Raw genomic sequence first — 22,729 nt, 5'->3', positions numbered from 1 at the left:
ACTGCCTCTGAAATCCAAATAAACATCAAGTAAGTTGGGAAAATGAAAGAATACCTTGGTGCATTTTTTACAAACAATTAATGTCTTAATCAGCTGTTTTTATTATGTTATTTTATTTAATGTGTCTTATGTTATTTTGTTTAATATGTATGGCTGATCTGTCTGTGTTCCGGGATGTGGTCTTTTATAAACATACTGTTGACCTTTAACCCCTTCGCTGCTGCGGACATTCCGCTGCAGCGCTGGGGGGGGCAGGGGGGCAGCGCGGCGGGCCTGTGCTCATGACGGAGCCGCTCCGTCATGAGCCACAGTTGAGCTGTGCTCATGACGGAACGGTTCCGTCATGACTCCGCCCATTTGCGTTGTCGCCCCGCACAGGCGGGGAAACAGCGCCGCGCAGGCGGAGCGGCCGCCGACAGGATTGTCATGACGGAACCGTTCCGTCATGAGCACACGGCAACCGTGGGTCATGACGGAACGGTTCCGTCATGAGCAGGGAAGGGGTTAAAAAAAATAATATTGCTTATAAGCAGCACAAGTTATGTGACCCCCCCAGCACCAGAGCCCCTTTCGGACCCCATCCAGGGCCAGGCTGCGAAAGCAAATAGGCCCTGGCACCAAGGTCAGACTGGCCATACCAGGCATGGGACGAGAGGCTGGAGGGGTGGGAGTCTGGTTTTGTAACTGGGGACCAGTTTTGCGGCAGTGCTTCGAAATCGGCCCCCAGTAACAACAAGCATTTACAATGCAACGGTCTCGGCATTGTTAAAGTTAGAGCTATTGGCATTGCTCATGACAATGCAGTTTCTTTAAATGTTTTAAAAACAAAAACATAAACAAATATAATGTCATGAGCAATGCCAATAGCTCTAACTTTACCAATGCCGAGACCATTGCATTGTAAATGCTTACAACTGCCACACGCCACCAGACTCGTGGATTACAAGAGAGGAGCTCCGTCATAGAACCGCGGCCAGTGTTGCCAGATGCCCCCGTGAAGCCTTTGCCGCGGCCTTCCAGAAACGGTCTGCACCCTGCACCAGCGTCAACCCTCACGGCTCTCTGTGAAGGGACCCGGGGGTTCCGTCAGGACCGAAGGCGCGCTCTATCAAGTTCACTTTTGGAGTCAGGCAATGAACAGTCAGCAAAAAAAAACCCGGAGTACATAGCAAACCAGGTAACAATTTAACCACGTCACTTACACGCTACCCAGAGAGTTTGACATTGGATGTATACCACAAATGCACGGCGAAGGCATAAAAGTGCAACTGGAAAGCACGATCAGCATAGCTAAAGCGGTAAAGCGTCATGCCAACCGGCAGCCATCCATGCACCCCCCGTCAGTGAACTGGCAACAGGGCACACACGCAGCCGGTGCTGTGTGGCACGCCAACTGTGTTTTCCTTATAGCATTAGCGCTCACCTCTTGCCAGACACCAAATGCAATTTATTCTGCGTACACTGAAGGAAAATCTTGGGGCAATCACCGCACTACAAGAACGCCAAGTTCAGCTAATTAACTGGGTCATCAACACACGGATATGCTCAACCCCATTCTATCCGATACTTCGGTCTCGTTTGTTCACCGACGAGAACCCAGACAACAAGACCCAGAAGAATGCAACTCACTGGGACACGAAAGGTCGGGGCAAACCAGTGACGCTCACGCTGCGCCCTAGAAACAAGTGTACGTGGATGGGCGGGTAAAGTTGTCATCTACCGCCCACGAACGTGTCCTTTAAGAAAGTAAAAAAAAATATATATATGCATCATACCAGAGTTGACCATTCACACCGGATCATTAAAGCCGAAACCCCCACGACAAACCACGGGAAGGGGCCTGCCTCCTCACTTAACAACGCCCCCCCCAGAGCTGTTCGCGACTATCACCTCTGGAGTGTGCCCCGTATTTTCCAGTCCCCGTATCTCTCCGTTCCCACAGCAGGGAGAATTTTATCTGGGATTTCGGGAGGGGGGGGCGGGCTAGAGAGCAGGCGGACAGAACGCAGCATGGAGCCCCATGCGCCGCCTGCACTCGAGCATGTCGACATCTGCAGCTGGTTGGCTGGTCCCGGGGGATTTGTAGCAGTCTGGACCCCGGCCAGGAATTCCCTACATTCTAAGCCAGCCGATATCGCACACGCCCCATTCCTCAGGACGGGCCCCTCAGGAAGGGTATACGGTGCTTTGCCATATGTACTTCACTGCGGGACAGAGCAGGGTAATGATTACAGCTGGAAATTGTGCGGATTTATGGCAGTGTCACGGTCGAGGGTTTGCTTTCCAGCCGGGAGCGAAATTTTAAGGCAGTTGGCAAACCTATTGTGCATTTTGTTAATTACACAAATGGAGCACACCGTGGGCATGCTCACAGAGCAGACGAATGCATTACTAAGATAGCTCGGTGGGTTCGTGTATCTTTGGCTGCGGTTAACCAATACAGTCGAGCTTGCCTGGCCCCGAAGGAAGAAAAGAGGGGGAAAAAAAATCAAGACCTGTTATGGCGGTATCTGGCCAATACAAGACTAAATCACTGCTGGCGGCCATGCCGCAGAAACCCCCATTCCTTTGCTACTCAAATGCTTACATTTGCACAAAATTGTGTCTGTTTAAACCGTGGCCTAACTAATACCATGGATATTGACTAGACGACTATTCACCCAAAATAATCTACCACCAAGGGCGCAGGCAGGTGGGGATGAAGGAGGTGCCACAGACACCCACTAAACAAATAAATGCAGGCACGGTTTTCTATCCAAAGTTGTGAAATGTAGTTAAAAAGCTCACAATAATTTCGGGCATGGTTCCACATGAGGCGAACATTAAGGCGAGCGAGGAGTGCGCACTTTACAGGGGCTCTATAACATGAACAGAGTTAATATTGATGTTTTGCGATCTTAGAAAAAAACATACAATTCTCCCCATTTCCTAAAACATAGTATCCGGTCAGACCTGGTCAGTCCTCGCATTCAGGCACATAGGTCGAGAAAGATAAACGACAAATTAACTCCATGTGTAGGAAGCCTAACATGACAACCATAAAAGCCACAAGGGAAACATTTGGGCCTTGCTGCCCCGCCCCCTCCCCCCTCGACTACTGTTGTCGATCAGGTTTCAGGCTGAGAGATAAGGAGGCAGGGGGAGGACTGTAAGAAGCTGCAGTTTGATGGGCGCGTGCTGCGGGGCACGTTCCCACCACTGACGTTAGTGTAAGAAGACAAAACCATAAAACACCACCGCCCTGGCCTGCAATAAAACAACCCCCATAAAGCATATGCTGCTTTAGTGATTGGTTTCTTGGATGTGCAGCCAACAGTGACTTGGCTGATGCCGCCCACAACAAACTGGACACATCAAGCCAAAACCGGCTACATCATCAAATGTCCCCAAATAAGTCTGCTCCGGGTGAGACAATTTGTAAAGGGCCTTAGGGTGCTGATAAAAAATTCGATCATTTAAATTACCTGGTAATTTTCACGTTGGTAAGTGCATCATCAACTAATATTTCGTTAACAAAATTCAGGGGTTAGGATAAATACTATACAGATTTGAAACCTAGGGTATTTTGGTAAAGCACTGGCCACGGATTTACTGCATAGGTTATCCTATCAAGTCACCACGATTCCTTCCGCCCTTACACGGGGTATGGAATTGCATTTACGTATACCACTGCAGCTATCACACTACATTTTAAAGAAACTACACTATACGTAAAAAGTAGTTTTCAATACATTAACTAGGAGTTTTGAATTAATAAAGAGAGCAAGGCCATTGTTTTTCCTATCAAATTTCTTCAATCACGTTTTGGGGTGTTTTGCAACGGTGATTAGTAGCAGTCTGTCGCAGCCCTTTAGTTTATTTACGCTACCTTAGCAGCATGCTTTCCTCTAACAACCAACGATGCCATCTACTGTAGACGCACTCTGTAGGCTTGGCTGGCATGCCCCCCGCATAGTGTACAATGGGGAGCTTCCACGCTCCGGACTCAGGAGCTGTAAGCCCCCCGCCCCCGGGCTATTGTCCCACCACTGGCCTGCGGGGCCCACCGAACCCTGACGTACTAACTAAGACTGCCACCGAGGAAGCATCCCTCCAAAAGCTCGAAAGGGAAACCTGCCCCCATGCAAACAACCCTGCTGTGGCGCCCTCAGAAGAGATGGTTGTGACGGAGAAAGCATTGGATGGCCCGATGGCCTCGCCCACCCCACTGTGGTTGCAACGGATCAACTGGCGTTAACGGTTATATGCATTTCAATAAGTTTAGATACTAAAAATACAAAAAGTCATATCAGTAACTTACAATAGACTCGTCCAACCTGCTTAGGCACCTTGTACTTTTTCATAAAGGTCGCATACATTGGTTTGAGCATACGGAACATACACTAGGTTTCTAAACCAGGCTTCCGTGCCCTGCAAAACGTGTGATCCTTGACGGAACTCCAAATACAGGCGTCGAATTTATCTTAAACAACAAAATTAGAAGCGCTTCGTAGTGCACGGACACGGAACCAACAGGGCGCGCTACCCATGAGAAAACACCACTGTATCTGCAGGGGAGAGGTGCACGCGCAGTTAGCTGCCTGCAGACCAGCGTTGCAAACAATACCTCGGGTGAGCAAAACACATGATGAAAGGTAAGTGTTGGTTTGAAAATTCGGCAGCCATGTTGGAAAAGCAATATTATATGCAGTAATAGACTGGAAAACCCAGCTTTTAATGCCGTTCTAGAAGCAAGCTGCTTGTAAACGCACACGCATCTTGACCACTCTAAGTAGTTCTGAAAAACAAAGCTTTTAAAATGTATCATCCTGCAGTAGAATTGTTTAAAAAGTTGTTCAATCTGAGCACATCGGGTAGTTTCGAGAAATGTTTTTTTTATTTCAAGATAGTTACTTTGTTCTGAAAACTGGAGTTCTTGGTGCGCGGGAGCAACGCCGGGGCACCACCGCCTTTCTCCGAGGCACAGCAGAAAATGCCTCGGAGAAAGGGAGTGTCCTTTTCGGATTGGGGGGCGTGTTTTGCTGTTGTCTCCTCCCTGAGACTTCTCGCAAAAAACACGCCCCCGATCCGAAAAGGACGGGGCTTCAACGGAGTGACTGGACCTCTTCTCCAGTGGCTGGCCAGCATTTAAGAGGCCAGCCAATGGAGAACAGGAGAGAAGAGGGGCGGGTGCAAGCCCCTCTTCTCAAAGTCACTCAAACTCATTAAATCTCGGAGCGAGACTGCGCAAGCGCAGCCTTTCGCAGCCGAGACCTAAAAACAAGCATTTGCAATGCAATAGGTCTCGCATTAGCAAAATTTTAAGCTATTGGCATTGTAAATGACAATGCCTTTTATTTCTCTGTTTTTATAACCAACACATAAATAAAAGGTTTGTCATTTACAATGCCAGTAGCTCAAAGTCTCGCAAATGGGAGACCTATTGAATTGCAAATGCTTGTTTAAAGCCCTCCCAAGAATGTGTGTAGACCACAAACATACTAGGATACCAAAACACAAAACAGATACTGAAAACGAACAAATAAATGTACTGCTTTTAAAAAGCGTTTAAAATGTTCATTTCTTTCATGTTTACACAAGATCACACAGTGCTTTCTTTAATACATCACAGAGTTACCACCTCAAGGTGAGAAGACTGAAACAAAACTCTGTTGCAAGAATGTAGCAGCCAGGCTGCTTGGCGCTTCAATCTCAAAAGATGTTATCTTGTGCAATAAAGAATTCTGAAGTCGACAAAGGTAAGCACTGCAAACTGCCCCAGAACACCATATGTGAAAGTGACGCCAAGACTCAAATGGTTGTTTTGGACTTTAAAATCGCTGTTGTTTCTGAAAAAAAAGAACATTTCTCATCGAACTGAATTTGTACAAAGCTGTTCTAATGTGCTCCAAGTTAAATATAAACTCCTGCTTGCACAGCTACACACAATTTCTCAACAAGCATTTGCAATGCAATAGGTCTCGCATTTATAAGAGTTTGAGCTATTGGCATTGTAAAATTACAATGCCTTTTATTTATGTTTTGGTTTTAAAACAAATAAAAGGCATTGTCATTTACAATGTCAGTAGCATAAACTCGCATAAAAGCAGTGTGTGGAGTGCAGCAGTGTGCGTCGTGCAGCAGTGTGCGTCGTGCAGCAATGTGCGTCGTGCAGCAGTGTGCGCGCGTGCACAGCAGCAGTGTGTGGCGTGCAGCAGTGTTTCGTGTAGCAGTGTGAGGCATGCAGCACTGTGTGGCGTGCAGCGGCGGCAGTGTGCGGTGTGCAGCTGTGTGTGGCATGCAGCAGTGTGCGGCGTGCAGCAGTGTGCAGCGTGCAGCAGTGTGTGGCATGCAGCAGTGTCGTGCAGCATGCAGCAGTGAGTAATGCAGCAGTGTGCAGCAGTGTGCGGCATGCAGCAGTGTGCGGCGTGCAGCAGTGTGCGGCGTGCAGCAGTGTGCAGCGTGCAGCAGTGTGAGGCATGCAGCAGTGTGCGGCGTGCAGCAGTGTGCGGCGTGCAGCAGTGTGTGGCGTGCAGCAGTGTGTGGCGTGCAGCAGTGTGAGGCATGCAGCACTGTGTGGCGTGCAGCGGCGTGCAGCAGTGTGCGGCATGCAGCAGTGTGCGGCGTGCAGCAGTGTGCGGCGTGCAGCAGTGTGCGGCGTGCAGCAGTGTCGTGCAGCATGCAGCAGTGAGTAATGCAGCAGTGTTCAGCAGTGTGTGGCGTGCAGCAGTGTGTGGCGTGCAGCAGTGTGCGGCGTGCAGCAGTGTGCGGCGTGCAGCAGTGTTTCGTGTAGCATTGTGCAGCGTGCAGCAGTGTGTGGCGTGCAGCAGTGTGTGGCGTGCAGCAGTGTGCAGCAGTGTGCGGCGTGCAGCGGCATGCAGCAGTGTGTGGCATGCAGCAGTGCGTGGCGTGCAGCAGTGTGCGGCGTGCAGCAGTGTGCGGCGTGCAGCAGTGTGCGGCGTGAAGCAGTGTGTGGCGTACAGCAGTGTTTCGTGTAGCAGTGTGAGGCATGCAGCACTGTGTGGCATGCAGTGGCGTGCAGTGGTGTGCAGCAGTGTGCTGCTTGCAGCAGTGTCGTGCACCATGCAGCAGTGTGCAGCAGTGTGTGGCGTGCAGCAGTGTTTCGTGTAGCATTGTGCGGCGTGCAGCAGTGTGTGGAGTGCAGCAGTGTGTGACGTGCAGCAGTCTGTGGCGTGCAGCAGTCTGTGGCGTGCAGCAGTGTGGGGCGTGCAGCAGTGTGGGGCGTGCAGCAGTGTGTGGCGTGCAGCAGTGTGTGGCGTGCAGCAGTGTGAGGCATGCAGCAGTGTGAGGCATGCAGCAGTGTGAGGCGTGCAGCAGTGTGCGGCGTGCAGCAGTGTGTAATGCAGCAGTGTGTGGCGTGCAGCGGCGTGCAGCAGTGTGTGGCGTGCAGCGGCGTGCAGCAGTGTGCGGCGTGCAGCAGTGTTAGGCGTGCAGCAGTGTGTGGCGTGTAGCAGCGTGTGGCGTGCAGCGGCGTGCAGCAGTGTGCGGCATGCAGCAGTGTGTGGCGTGCAGCAGTGTGAGGCGTGCAGCAGTGTGAGGTGTGCAGCAGTGTGAGGTGTGCAGCAGTGTGTGGCGTGCAGCAGTGTGTGGCGTGCAGCAGTGTGTGGCGTGCAGCAGTGTGTGGCGTGCAGCAGTGTGCGGCGTGCAGCAGTGTGAGGCGTGCAGCAGTGTTAGGCGTGCAGCAGTGTGAGGCATGCAGCAGTGTGAGGCATGCAGCAGTGTGAGGCGTGCAGCAGTGTGTGGCGTGCAGCAGTGTGTGGCGTTCAGCAGTGTGTGGCGTGCAGCACTGTGTGGCGTGCAGCAGTGTGAGGCATGCAGCAGTGTTTCGTGTAGCAGTGTGAGGCGTGCAGCAGTGTGCAGCGTGCAGCAGTGTGTAATGCAGCAGTGTGTAATGCAGCAGTGTGCGCAGCAGTGTGTGGCGTGCGGTAGTGTGCGGCATGCAGCAGTGTGCGGCGTGCAGCAGTGTGCGGCGTGCAGCAGTGTGCGGCGTGCAGCAGTGTGTGGCGTGGTTTGTAAACAACAAGAAAAGCGGACATCAAAGGAAGGGTGGGAGGGAATGAGCATATGGGGTGTGAGTTATAACGAAAGTTAATTGTTGTAAGAGGGGATGCAGGAAGTGAGGCCGAGCGCGCGCTGGCGAAAGCAGTCTGCTGCTTTCAAGTCCGATGCCAGATGCCAGCTTCGTGCTTGAATGCCTCACATGCACTGGCCATAAACCGCATTCCTAAGGTCTTGTGTCCCTTACTAAATCTCTCTGAATGCGTGAGGCGGCGCACGCGCAGGAAGTAGCTCGTGGCAAATGGAATGTGCGTGGTTGTGCGCGTAACCGCCACCCGATCCGCCTGGGAAGCCTTTGGGAGCATTTTCTGAAGCCCCTACATAAGTCTCGCTGTGCGATCGCTTACGCGATAGCCAACGCGATAGCCAGGCGAGACCTAAAAAGGGTGTAAGTCATTGAAGTTTACGGCAGCATACACTCCTTAATATGAGTTGATTTTTAAGTTCATAAATAAAAAAATCAAAAGACCTTGAAACCATTTAATGCCCATGTGTCTTTGTTACAAAGAAATATGCCCTTAAATAAAGTAACTGGTGCCCATGTAATAAGCTTTAAATCCCTCTGGTTGGGTGTCTGCCGCTGTAAGTAGGTCATAGCCACGTGTAAACAGGGTGCAAACTCTTTAATACAAGCATTTGGAATGCATGCGAGACCTATTGCATTAAAAATGGAAGGCATCATGGGATGGGGGAGGCATCACGGACAACAGAAGGGGGTTGGGGGTGAAAGGCACCGACAACGTGAGGGCGGTCGCAGGGGAGGAGTGAAAGGCATGGACAACAGGACAGAGGGCGGGGGAGTGAAAAGCACAGACAATGGGAGGGAGGGCGGGGGTAGTGATTGGCACGGACAATAGGAGGGAGGCAGGGGGGAGTGGAAGGCACGGACAACGGGAGGGACGGCGGGGGGAGTAAAAGGCACTGACAACGCGCACGGACAACGGGAGGGAGGGCGGGGGATTAAAAGGCATGGACAATGCACAGACAACGGGAGGGAGGGGACAGTGAAAGGCACAGACAACAGGAGGGAGTGGGGAGTGAAAAGCACGGACAATGGGTGGGAGGGCGGGGCAGGGAAAAGAATGCAGCAAAGCACGTCCTGCATGCAGTGGGAGAACCTCATTAACGAAAATAGTGCTCTCAGTCTAAAAAAATACCTACCATGTAACACTTGAAGTAAAGGGGCCAGTCGCCATGGGAGGTGACAAATGGAGAGAAGGAGGGACTAACAAGCCTATTGATGAATCTGAAGCCGGCATTTAGGACAAACAATGACACAAGCCAATGGGAAATAAGGGCGGATAGTGGGTGGTGCTTCTTCTCCGTACTCCGGAGCTGCTACTCCGTACTCCTCTACAATAAGCCTCCTAGAGCAGCGCATGCGCGCTGGCTCTAGGCTCGACCGAACCAGCAGAAATGTGCAGCAAAATGACTATCTCTTAAAAACACATACTCACTGCAGAGTTTCTTGTAAACCCAGTAGTTATTACGCAACTATAAAAGTGTTAAGACTGATATCTCTGATTGTTTATCTTCCTGATGGAGATAGATTGGAGATTTGTTTGTTGGCAGTTTTGACTCATCTACTGTAAAGCACAGGGGTAATATGCCTGCTGCAAAGATGGTGCACCACACAGATGGCAGAAAATGTATTTAATGTTCCAAAGTTCTAATTAAATAATGGGAAAGCTGGATCTCTAGTTTGTGGCTGTCATTAATTCATTGATGATTAAACCCATATTTAATGGGGACCTCTAAAAAAATAGTTTGTTTCTGTAAAATGAACAAAACATTTCAAATCTTCATAATATTTAATGCATAAAGACAAATTAACCATTGCCAATACTTCTCAGTTTTTGCTTAAAAGATGTCAAGTGCCAACCAGAATCGGCATCAATAGCTAATCTGCAGGTTAGTTTGGTCAATGGTTGGTTGGTCCCTTTGTATATGAGAGATGACTGGTAGAAATTGGGATAGTATTGTGGCTTCTCTGCCATAAAGATTTTTGCATAGTAAAGCATAGGCAGGAAATGTACAGGAAGGTCAAAAAGGCAAGTGGTCCTGTGTGAGGGCCCTTAGGAATAACATTAATGTGCTTACCTCAGAGGTCTACCCAGAGACCTTCTTTTGGAGATAAGTTGTGCTTGAAGCTTTGTACCAAACTGCTTGTGTGTATCATTCATTCAGGAACCCAATTCAAAGGATATTCAGAAAGAATCTGTGTTTTACACTAACAATGATCTGTGACGTTTATATCAAATAATCATACATATCTACAATAGTGCATTGAAAAAGGCTTTACAGTAACTGGGCCGGACTGGCCGTATCGGGCCTCAGACGTTTCCCAGGGGGTCCGGAAGGGTAGGGGGTCGTTTTAGTTAGTGGGGGCCGGTTTTGTAGAAGTGCAGGAGTTTTAAAAACACTGCAAAGTTCCTTGTATATTCAACAGGTTCCGGGCAACAATAAAAGTGCCAAGATAACTCTGGTGATCAATGTACCTGAAGAGAGAGATGGGAGGGAGTTTTGTCTAATGGCTGTTTTGACACATCTAAGGTAGTGCAGAGGGTTGATACGCCTGATACAGAGAACGTGTACCATGCATATCAAAGAACAATAATTTATGTGCTTAGCTCAGTGGGTTACTGCTTTTTGTTCACTTCCGGAATGAAAATACATCATTTTACTGTCAAGATCTCTCTCAAGTTTTTTGTGAGTAGAAGAGTTAGCCAAGCCGGACAGTTCAAAAGGCATCCTTTGCAGGACACTTGAATACATAATGCCTATGTTTGAGCAGCTAGCTGGCTGACATGAATGTGGAGGGGTCCTGGTGGGTTTCTGTGAGTAAGATCAGATTCTCCTGATGTGTCCCTTTCTCTTCTGAGCCCTGCTTAACAAAGGCACACCTGTGTACAGGAGGAGCCTTGTATTCATGTCCTCATCGTTTGAGACAAAAAATACTCATTAATTTCTGAACATGGAGTGTAAAAGCGTTAAGGTAACATGTCGTTCCTGCTTATATTTCGCATGCTTTACATAATCTTGCATTCCCTTTGAGTGTTTGCTTTTTCCAGGATGTTATTTTTTCAGGCAGTGCATAATTTGAATTGAGTGACATCCTGGTGTTTATAATGGGGCAGAATTGGGTTGCAGCTAAAGACAGTGCAAGCTTCTCTCAGTGGGGCAGAAGGGTGTTCGGGGGGATAGGATGTGGCGCTATGGCCAGTGCTACCGAATTTGGAACTGGGGAACTGGTTAAACCTTCATGACTAGTCCAGTAGACCACTCTCCTGAGGGAGCACATTCTCCTACTATACCTTAGAAGGCCCAGCTAGACCTTAGAAGCCCTGGCATCTTAGCACCTTGAAGGCCTGTCCACCACAATCCATACTGAAGTCCACCTCCAGTCTTGCAGGCAGGCCTACAAAGCAGCACTCTATAGCAGCAGTGACTTTGTCACTGAGGTCACAAGACCCTTGAGGCCAGTCCGCCTCACTCATTGGTGCCTCCATTGACTTTGTTCTAGCAGTACTAATGCAACTCACCAGGGATTGGCAATGCAGGATTTGCATGCACACCAGACTATGGGGCGTGTTGCGTTACTGTGCGCCAAAGGAGGTGTTGCGGTAGGTGTTGCGTGGGAGACTGGTTTTGTAACTGGGGACTGGTTTTGCAGCAATGCTGCAAAATCTGGCCACAGCAACAAAACAAGCATTGGCATAGCCAATAGGTCTCGCCTTTGGGACCTTATAAGTGTTTCGCCATGCAACGGTTGATGTTGTTGCACCAAGGATATTGTGCTGCATAACTAAATATTTATAAGGTCCCAAAAGCGAGACCTATTGCCTATGCCAATGCTTTTTAACCTTTGTAGTGAGGGAGACTGCCAGCTCTCCTGATTGAAGCATTTAGATTATTGTGATGTCTCATGTATTTTTCCTAATCCTGATTTCAGCTAGATTAAGCGTGATGGATAATGCCCAGATTGTTATTTCAGTGTTCCCAAGTGCCCCTCGCTGTGCTGAGTGCAGCGAGCGGTCATAATCTCAGTGTGCGCAGTCAGGGAGGTGTTATCAAATGTAGGACATGCTTCACACACATTAAGAAGCTTCCGCTTCAACAGTTTCAATTTAGACTGTCTAGGATGGGTTCTAAAAAAAATCTGCAGTCACTTTTCCAAGGTTTTCATGATCAAAAAGCCTCACTCTATAAAAACATACCTCACCGGGGCTGTCCACCGTTGGTCCGCAGAAGGTGGAGCCATGCTGGAGTTTCAGGCTATTCACATGAGATACATTTACAGTAAATCCTAAAACAGAATGATTCACATAGTGGAAATCCTAGAAATGTGGCATCCCTGGGCCTCTCGTTAGCCAGCATCAGACTCCCCTACTGAGAGAATTTTAAAGTATGCTTTAGCGCCTGAAACTGTAAGAAGCATATGCAACACTAATAAATGAGCAATGCTGCACATCATATTTGAATTGCAGCATAGCCTGACTGCATAGGGGTTGGCACTCCAAGGTGGGCTGTAGCTTCTTGCACATTTCAGTGTGCTCTTCTGGTGAGAACTAGGATATCGTTTAGCAATAAGATGTAAATGAAAGATAATGAAGTGCTTATTAAAATACTAGGTCTCGTAAAGAAAAATGTAAATGTGGAAAATAACACAATACTTGGTGGATAGTGAGTGCATGACAAAAATGCTTATACTACCTCAAAAACTGTAAAATTCTCCCCAGTGAATTGCTGCAGGTTCTAACCTTTCCTATCTTCGTTCTGCGTTAGTGCCCTTTTCTAAGAGGAGTGCTGCCTCTGAGGCACAAGAACACGGATCCATAGTAGCAGGTCATTTTGGTGGAGGATTTGTGCTAATTTCGATCATTCCCCAATTTTTTAAGATGGAAAGATGGCCATTGAGCTATTTTTTTTGCAGTTTTTTTTTTTTTGCAGTTTTATATAGCACGAACTCGACCAGAAGGTATTAAAGCACTTTTACACGAGCACTAGTTGCATACACGTATTATTTTTTTTCGGCAGGGGGTGATAAAGTAATTTGGACAGAATCACAGGATGTTTGGGCCTCCCACCGGACTCGAACCTGGTTCCCCAGCTTCAAAATCGGCCGCTCTGGCCGTTAAGCCACATGCACACATAAAAAACAAGTTTAAGCTATTGGCATTGTAAATGACAATGTGCTTTAATTATGTTTTAAAAGCCAAAACAAAAATTAAAGGCATTGTCATTTACAATGCCAATAGCTCAAACTCGCATACATGCGAATAAATAACAGGTTCAGAGTAACAACTGAAGTAAAAGGGCCAGTAGCCATGGGTGATGACAAATGAAGACCAGGCGGTACTAAGGAGGGACTAACACGCCTATTTACAAATCAGAAGTCTGCATTTAGGAAAGACAATGACACAAGCCACTGGTAAATATGGTCGGAGAGTGGGCGGTACTTCCATTCCCTGCTCCACAACAACTAGTCTCGCAGAGCTGCGCATGTACGCTGACTCAAGGCTCAACCTAAAAACTAGGATAACTTTTATTACACTAAATGCTACCAAAACAACAACATTCCAATAAGGGGAACCAGAGATATAATGTTTTTACGTTTTAAATGAAAATGTTGCCAAAAACAGCAGGCACTAACTGCGGATAACTGGTCATTCGACTGGATCACATGGATTTATGACCATGGATTGAAATCACCTAATTATTGTCCAATTATCCTGACTGTGTTAACAAATAGAAAGCCTCCATATACCTCCCGGTATTGTACATATGTAGAAATATACCAGTGAGGCCTATTATTGGGGGATCAAGCGTCAGGCTACATACGTTTACTGGCCATTTTTTAATTGTGTTTTTTAATAGAACATTAGGAGATGTCCACCATGGAAGCGTGCATCCTTGGTTGCCCTCTTAGAAAGGGATTTGTTAAAATAAAACCAACTCAATTGGAGATACTTGCTGTGAATGAGTGCGTCAATGCGCATGCAGCTGCCCATCTTGGAATGGTCACTAAACATTTTGTAGGTGGCCACCTGCCAGAAGTGGGGCATGCAGCAAAAACAGTTAAAACAAGCATTGATAAAACCAATTGGTCTGGCCTTGGCCAGGGCACTGGTAAAAGGAATGAAGAGTAAAGATGATAGCAACACACAGAATATGAGAGAACAACATGGAAGAGGACACAGAATGAGATGTGGCACAGAGTGGAGAAACACATACAATATGGCAAGAACAGTATAGGAAAGAGACTGTGTAGACAAAAAAGCACAATGCTAGAGCAAAAACATATACTTCTTGAGTGAAAAACCAAAGAGTGCAGGATGGGAAAAAGACCAAATAGGTGAGCATAGGAAGAGAGAAGCATAGAATGGGAGAGAACAAAAGTTGTAGTTTGAAGAGAGAAAGATGTAAGAGAATATAAGTTGGGAAATGGCACAGAAGGGTGCGTGCATGGGTCCTGGATCTGGATGATGAGAAATAGTATATTACGGGAGGGTTCATGCAGTGATCAGAGAGGACAGGATGGGCAAGCAGGAATCTACCAAAACATAGAAGAGAGAGCATGGAATGAGGGACCTAACAACTAAAAATAGTGACAGCATAGGATGCAATAATAGGAGAATGGGAATACAAGCAAGCACATGTGGCATGGGGGAGTAAACAAGATGAATAAAAAAAGGAACAATATGACACAGGTCAGGGGAGCACACAGACGAACATCACATTGTTGGTAGCATAAAATGAGAAAATGCAGCCATTGAATGAGAGAGCTTAGGGTGATGAAGCACAGGGTGAGAGTACAGAGGATTGATGAGAACAGTGGATAAGAAAGAGCAAGTTATAAGATAGCACAGGATGAAAGTGAGATGGATTAAGGAGAGAAAAAATGAGCTAGGGGACAGGACAGTTCAGGGCATGTGAAAATTGAGCTGAGGATGAGAGAGTAAAGGATGATGGAGCACTACATGGAAGAGGGCTAGACGGAAAAGAGCGCAGAATGGTTGAACCGCATCAAGTAAGAGAACACATTGGAAAGTCACAGAATTGGGTGCATAGAATGCGGGAGCACAGGATGCAACAGACCACAAAGAGCACATTATGGAGAACATAGGATCACAGAGCACAGAAAGAGAGGGTACATTATGTTGACACAGGATAGAAGGGGCAGTATGCAGGGAATTGAAATAGGGAGTATAGAAATGGAAAATGCATGATGGAGTATCACAGTGCTAAGAAAAGCATAAGTTGGGCAAACCATAGGATAGAAAAACTCACACATATAGAACATTGAATGTGAATGGCACATGAGGGGATATAGCACTAGAAGGGACAGCACAGGATAGGAGAATGCATGATGGAGGAGCACAGGGTGGGGAGGAGTAGGACATACGATTTCTGAATCAGGGAGCATGGAATGGTGTAGTATGGGACTAAAGAGGGCACAGAAGTAGGCAGAACACACATTGTGGAAAAGAAAATAATGGAGTGAGAATTGGAACAAGCAGGTATTAGAGGCCAAAGAAGATGCAAAACAATAGAGTGACAAAAGAACATGTGATAGCTGAGAATGGTGTGGGCAGATCCAAGCATGGCAGACCGCATAACAGGATAGATCAGGAGAGGAGGGCATGATGGGCTTGGAAAAATAGGATAGATGAGATCTCATGATGGGAAGGATGTATCAAGAGGAGTATCACTAGATGGGAGTTTTAAAGCTCTTTTTAAATGTGCAATTTTGGGTGACAAATTATTTTTGACTAATAATGATTTCTATCATTAATATAGTTGTACCCAATGAATTATTAATGTTGCACTTGAAACAATTTTACGTAGCGGTTTAGAAGTGTGTATATTAATATAGTTTAGTTATGCCAAATTTCTACAGAAGCACCATTTTATTCAAATGGATGGTGTTTGGTGTTCTGTTCATCTTCCTCCTGCTCATTGCCCCTCCCAATTAATGTCCCCCTTCATGTCTTCTCTCCCCACTATTTTCACAAAGCACAGAAACGCAGTGATGAAATTGGCATTTTCTTCAGAGAGCATGTATTGTGAATGAGCCTTTCTTCATGTACCTAATGTAACATTGTGCAGGACACTCGTTCGTACCCTGGTGTATGAGTCTTTGTTTGAAAATGTTTTATATTGTGTTGTAAATCTCTCGAGTGTGCTGTTGCTGTGTAAGCTAATGGAAGAATTCATCTGACTTAGAAATGGGTTAGCAGTTCTTGTTGTGACGATCATCATTCTGATTTGCTCAATATCTATTATCATTAGTCATTTCATGCTATATTTATAGTTTCAGCTTACTTCCTGTCTGTAAAATGTGTATGAAAACCCTTGGTTTTGGATGTGAGGCAGAGACTTTTCATTTTCCTCACAGGTCTCTGTCCAATTGTTGAGAAACTTTTCCTGATCTATTAGAGACACTATTCATTTATTTAGTTTGTTTTTCTCCTTTCCCTGGAGATGCTATCAGAATTCCTTATGAATCTGACGTAGATCATTTTCGTATTCATCCCAATTTTTGTCTGTTCCACTTAAGATTTTTGTTGCCTAATGGGCCTTTGAATAATTCTGATTTCAGGCTGCGTACTCTCTATCTGAGCCTTCATGGCATTGCAGTACACCAGAAATTCTCAAAGAAAGTGGGTTCTGCACCCATAGTGCGAGGCATCTTTGGTATGAAAGAGAACTCTAGGATTTTGAGCTAAGTACTCTTACCAATTCTGAGAAGAAGGGGAAAAGGTAGGAGCGCAAAGGAAAAGAGAGAAGTAGAAGTAAAATAAGAGGGCGATATATAAAAAGAGATGGGAGCTCTAAAAACGGGAAGATGAGAATCAAAGACACAGGCAGAGAAATACAGAGAAGAGATATATGCGGAGAAATAAAGAATTGTGAAGTAATGACTGAAAAGAGCATTTCAGGGAAAGGCAAACAAAGACAGCCTGAAGGTGAGAATGACATGCATAGCATTTGAGATACTGACTATGGAGTGAGCCCGAGAGGTGTTTAGGCAGGTGGGATGCAGGTCTAAGATTTCAAATGAGTGGGGGCAAGCAAGAGAGTGATGCGGCTAGGCCAGGGGGGTGAGACATAAAGAGAGAAATCAGTGGTGAAATAAACAATATGGGTGAAAGAGAACTTGGTAAATGATTTTAGGAAAGGCCGCGAGAGAATGACGTAAGAATGTGAGAAAGGGGACACAGGGGAAGGGCAAGGGGTGGCGAGAACAAATAAGTGGAAGGGTAGGGGGACAGTGAGAAAGAAAAGAATTGTGAGTGGCAGAGAGAACAAGCTCATAATAGATTTGCAGTAAGTGAATGAGTGTTGGGGAGAAGTGCTAAAGTGTAACAGGGAGAGGGGAACTGGAGGGAGAGAGATGAAAAATAGCAGAGAAGGCAGAAGAAGTACAGTTTGGGGAGAAGTGAGATAACAATGGTAGCGGAGATATTAAGAGAGAGAAAGAAACAAGCGGCCATGCGGCCGCGAAAGTGATCGCGATCAAACATCAAAGCGGCCGTGTGGCCGTGAAAGTGAAAGTAACCGCGGAAAAGCGCAGCGCGCGCGCCCGCTCACGTGCACTGTAGCTCTAGGCTGGCCTGGTAGCACTTTTTGGAGCCCCCTCAAAAAGTCTCGCCAGACCAGCGCATGCGCTGGGTCAGGCGAGACCTAACCAGCAGAAATGTGCAGCATAATGACTCACTCTTAAAAACACATAAATCACTGCAGAGTTCCTTGTAAACCCAGCAACAACAATAAAAGTCCCCACGCAACTCCCACGGTTTCTGGCGCATTCACAGATTTACAAGGACTTCTAAAATTAGGATTGCGTCAAAATCTTGCACCTCCTGAGGGGAGGCATAACGAGGAGAGATATCGTTATTCCTCCTGGTTTTTTAGGTCTCGCCTAGCTATTGCGATAGCAATAGCTAGGCGAGACTCTAGTAAGGGGCTCCCAAAAGTGCTCCCAAAAGCGGATTGCATGGCGAGCACGCGCACAATCACGTGCATCGTGCCGCCATGCAATCCGTTTGGCATCGTACTTCAAAGGGTCCGTTCCCCCGCCTGTAATGCGCTCCCCCGCCCCCGCCAAGCACGGGCGCCACGCTCCGCCGTGTCACAAATTTGCTTGAATGCATTTAATCGGCAAACAGTCCCTTGTTTTTCTTGTCTTCAAACTACAGAACATATCACTTCCTTTCTCTGTCTTCCTCCACCAGTCCGGGTTTCCTTCTCGCTCATCTTCCTCTCTTAACCGCACATCTCCTCGTCTTCCGCCTGCATTTAATCAGCAAACAGTCCTTCCCTTGTTTTTCTTGTTTTACAGAGAGCTCATTGACACGAGAGAGTGAGCAATAATTCCAGCAAATAACCCAGGAGCATACCGCAAAAGAACTTCAAGGTAAGCAGAACTCTTCAATTCAATTCAATTCAATTCAAACCACATAGTAATTGCACGGTGCAGGAATAGAATTGTGAAAGTTTATGGGCGGCATCTGTTGCTCTTCCAGACCACAGACACTAGGGCTACATGTGGGTTGTGCTGAAGTCCCGTTTCGCGTTTTATGTTTGCAGACCTGATGGTTGTGTTTTTTTAGCAAGCCACAACCCGCGCATGAGATCGCATAACCCGCCGCTGCATGTTAGATCCCATTGCGGCCTGCAAGGGGAGGGGGCGGGTGACGTTGAACACGGCCAAATGTGGATCCAATTAACTTTCCTCTCACAAGTACCTGTGACTGGGATGTTATGGGGCGGGAACGAATGTTGCGCAGTTCTTCCATGGTGAGTTTTTTTTTGTGTCAGAACCACAACTGATGGTGGAGCAACACATCGGAAGCTTTATTATCTCCCTCAACAAACACAAAGGTAAACCACATAATAGCCTAATTTGCTTTCTGCAAAAATGGAAAAAATAAACACATCAGTGAACTTGAGAGAGCGAAATTGCAATTAGTGGTATGCACTCCCTCTCTCCGCCCATGTTTGGTCATTTGTCTTGTGTCATTGTCCTTCATAAATGCTGGCTTCTGATTCGTAAACAGGCTTGTTAGTCCCTCCTTGGTATCACCTTGTCTGCATTTGTTACCTCCAATAACAACTCGACCTTTTACTTCCGTTGTTACACAGACTGCACTATATGTGGGAACTATGCTGCTCTAACTTAAAAAGCGGCTATCCCATACCCCCACAGCACTTATGGCACTATGGCAATGCTTTTTTGATTATTATTTATTTTTTAGAAGAACGTGCAATACGCTTCAGGGACACCGCACGTTCTTTCACCTTTTATTTTTATGAAAATAAATTGCATGCTAAGCGCGGCGCACGCTTCAGGAACACTGCGCTCTGTTCCTTTTCTTTTTTTTTTAACTTTATTGGTGAATGCGGCGCCCGCTCCACGGACACCATGCTCTACAATACAATATGTCTTGCTTTTGCTAAAATTTGACCTATTGGTATTGTAAATGACAATGCCTTTTAATATTATAAAAGGCATTTCCATTTACCACTCCAATAGCTCGAAATCTCGCTATTGCGAGACCTATTGCATTGTAAATGCTTGTTCCTCTTTCTATGTGTGCTGCTGCATTCTGCAGCCCACATAGAAAGAGGAAAGAGCCTCTTCGGATTGTTTTTGTACAGGAAGGTGCCCCTTCCTGCACAAAACAATCCTGCATGCAATGGAGGCACCCTTGCATCATGGGCCAAGTGTGCCTGCGTTGGCGCTAGGCTGCCAAAACGGCATCAGCACAGGGAGAAAGGAGAGGAATGCACCATATTGGATAAATACGGTGCATTCCTGCCCTTGCCCTGTGATGCAGGGAAGCACAGCAAAGTAACTTGCTGCGCTGCCCTATGCCACCATCCCCATAAATATGCCCCTAAATTCGCAAACTTCACAGTCTCTGCCTCATACACAAGCACTTTTAGCATGTGCTGCCTGCATTGAGGCCACTGCAATTATGCAGCAATGGAAGACAACATTATGTTGCAGTGTTGACTAAATCATGCAGCAAAAAGGCTGCAGTGTAATGTATATTTTCTGATACTATATTATTTTGACATTTTTACACATACTAACTACAGTCTCTGCAAAGCTTTCACCCCATTAATAACAGTTTAACAAACAAGTGCAGCACTGAGAACGTGACCAGTCAACCTTTGTAAAGGGCCCTCCACTAAACAGCAACACAAGTCACTTTGTTTTGATCCATTTGAGCTAAAATTTATTTTTGTTAAAACCATCAGATTATGCAGCAGATGGTGCATTATGTGGCAAACACGGGAGAGCTATAATTATGTGGAAAACATTTGCAAACTAGGATATTTTGCCATTCATGTTTGAACTTCTCTCATGCAGTCTCTGTTGGGTGGAGTTTCTAGACGCCTACAGTGCTTGGAGAGAGATAAAGGATGAAGTTGTCTAATAGTGATTGCAGAGGATAGTAGTCTCAAGAGGAGAAAATAACTGATTGAGATAATCCAAACACCACACCCTATTTCTGACTCTACCAATGTTTGAGTCTCATAATTTCAGAAGTGATGCTTTTGCAATTCTCATTGCTAACTAACTCGAGTAGTAATTACACAAACTACTAATAAAATAGTTGTATCTCATTCATCTGATACTGCTAAAAGCATTTGCAAAACCACCGGGTCTGGTTTGTTTGAGAGTGCTATGTCTGGATACAATAACAGGAAACTAAGAGGCATCTAATGCTGGCTTCATGACATGTTGCGTGAAAAAACGTAGGAATTCAATTTTGCATTGACCGAGGGGCACAGAATGATGTAATCAACAGTGCTCCCCAACACGTGAGGCCTCCTGTCATAGAATCTAAAGCCAAATTTTATGTTCAGAAATGGTTAGAAAAGGGAGGAGAAGTGCTGATAAAAGAAACTGCATGGCTTGGACACAAATGGCTTATGATTCCACTTCTATGCCTGTTTGGGACATTCTGTGATTGAAAACGTATCCCACATTGTAAATGTATTCTAACCTCTTCCGTGCTCATGACGTCTCCCGGCCGTCATGAGTCACGATGGGCGTGTGCGGACGACGGCCGGGAGACGTCATTACCACGCCCGCGATCGGAATGCCAGCACTGCGGGAGCGCTGCGGCGGAATTTGCGCCGCAGCGAAGAGGTTAATGTCAATAACTCATATTAAACCTCAAATAAACGTGTATCTATTGGTTGCATTAAATAACGTTATAAGCTGTAACTGGTCAGTGAAATGCCAAACATACTAAAAATTAGGTTGTTTTGCTCTTTCTAGCCACACCTCTGACTCCGCCCACTGAACCAATCCTCGGATTATTTCCACCCCCTGATGCTTCCCTCAGAGTTCCCCTACTTTTTTCCCCCCCCCACTTCGACCACTGTGTGTGACTGAACTGTGACCTCAAAATGGGCCCCACGCTACCAAATTTCATTAATCAGCTGCAGTGAGGGGGCACATTTCTTTTTATTATATGCTAGTTTTATATAACGGGAACTCGACACGAAGGTATTCGCGCGCTTTACACAAGCACTAGTACTTATTACATTACACAAGAACACATTCATATTTTTCTAGACACAAGGAGATAAAGTGTTTTATACCCGGTATCACAGAATGTTGAACCAACGCCGAAACGGTTCCCCAGTTCCAAAGTCTGCAACTCTGGCCATTAAGCCACATCCTCTCTCCGCCCAGCTCTGGAGATAAACCATTTGTCCGTTTTAGACTCCGGTTTTGTGTTTTTAATGTCATCCTCGGTGCAGTCCCACTTGTACGGAGTGTAAAGAGAAAACATTGTAACGGAACTAGGGGGCATATTATCAAGCCAGGCGGTAAAATTATCGCCGCTTTAGCGGCAGAAAATTGCTGCTAAAACGGCGATAATGGGCTTGATAATATTCTCTATGGAATTCCAATTGAAGCCCATGTTAAATGTGAAGGACATCTAACATGGGCTTCAATTGGAATTCCATAGAGCATATTATCAAGCCCATTATCGCCGTTTTAGCGGCAGTTTTCTGCCGCTAAAGCGGCGATAATTTTATCGCCTGGCTTGATAATATGCCCCCAAGACCTTCCTCTCGGACTCGAACACTTCTGATACAACGTCACTGCGCTAACGCCCATCTTACAAACGTGTTTTCCTTCTCACATTGTACAATTCTAACGTCAAATAGGAAGCGCAAATTACAGCACATATTGCTTTTAAACTTGGCTCAACTTGCACAATTCTACAGAAACGAGAAATGTGTGTCGCTGAAGAGCAAGCACGTACCTTTTCCTGCGTAGTCTCTGCTCGGTTTCATAGTTTTGTTGTTGGAAACACCTTTTTAAAGTCAAGAAACTTTCACTTTCGCTCTACGAAGCGAAACGGTCAGGTGTCACGCCCCGGGCAAATTACAATCATTGATTGGAAAGAAAAGCAAACGGTACTGTGCCGTAGCTAGGGTAAACACAAGTAAATCACCCCATGAAGGATAATAAAACAAAGCAGCCCTACAGGTACCTTCGCACGCAATGGTTGTTACGTCAAACCAGGCAGGCTAGGTAGCATATGCTATAGAAAGCCGAAAAATATAGTCAGTTTTATAGCGTTAGGTTTTATGAACTTCCTTGTTCCTGCCCTTATGAATAAAAATGTGATTT

General features: G+C 46.3%; 1 protein-coding gene across 2 annotated transcripts in view; it reads right to left on the bottom strand.

Moving 5' to 3' along the window:
- The window catches only part of LOC146799172 (interferon-induced very large GTPase 1-like), a 139,340-nt gene extending 116,951 nt beyond the window's left edge, over positions 1 to 22,389 (bottom strand). For both annotated transcript variants that reach the window (XM_085626592.1, XM_085626593.1), the window contains exon 1: positions 22,359 to 22,389. The gene's annotated coding sequence lies outside the window, so the exon portion shown is untranslated. The remainder of the gene's footprint in view (positions 1 to 22,358) is intronic.
- Between the last annotated feature and the right edge of the window lie 340 nt (positions 22,390 to 22,729).

The sequence above is a fragment of the Triturus cristatus genome, chromosome 9, assembly GCF_964204655.1.
Source record: "Triturus cristatus chromosome 9, aTriCri1.1, whole genome shotgun sequence".
In the NCBI taxonomy this organism is placed as follows: Eukaryota; Metazoa; Chordata; class Amphibia; order Caudata; family Salamandridae; genus Triturus; species Triturus cristatus.
This window is presented reverse-complemented; position numbering and strand designations above follow the sequence as displayed.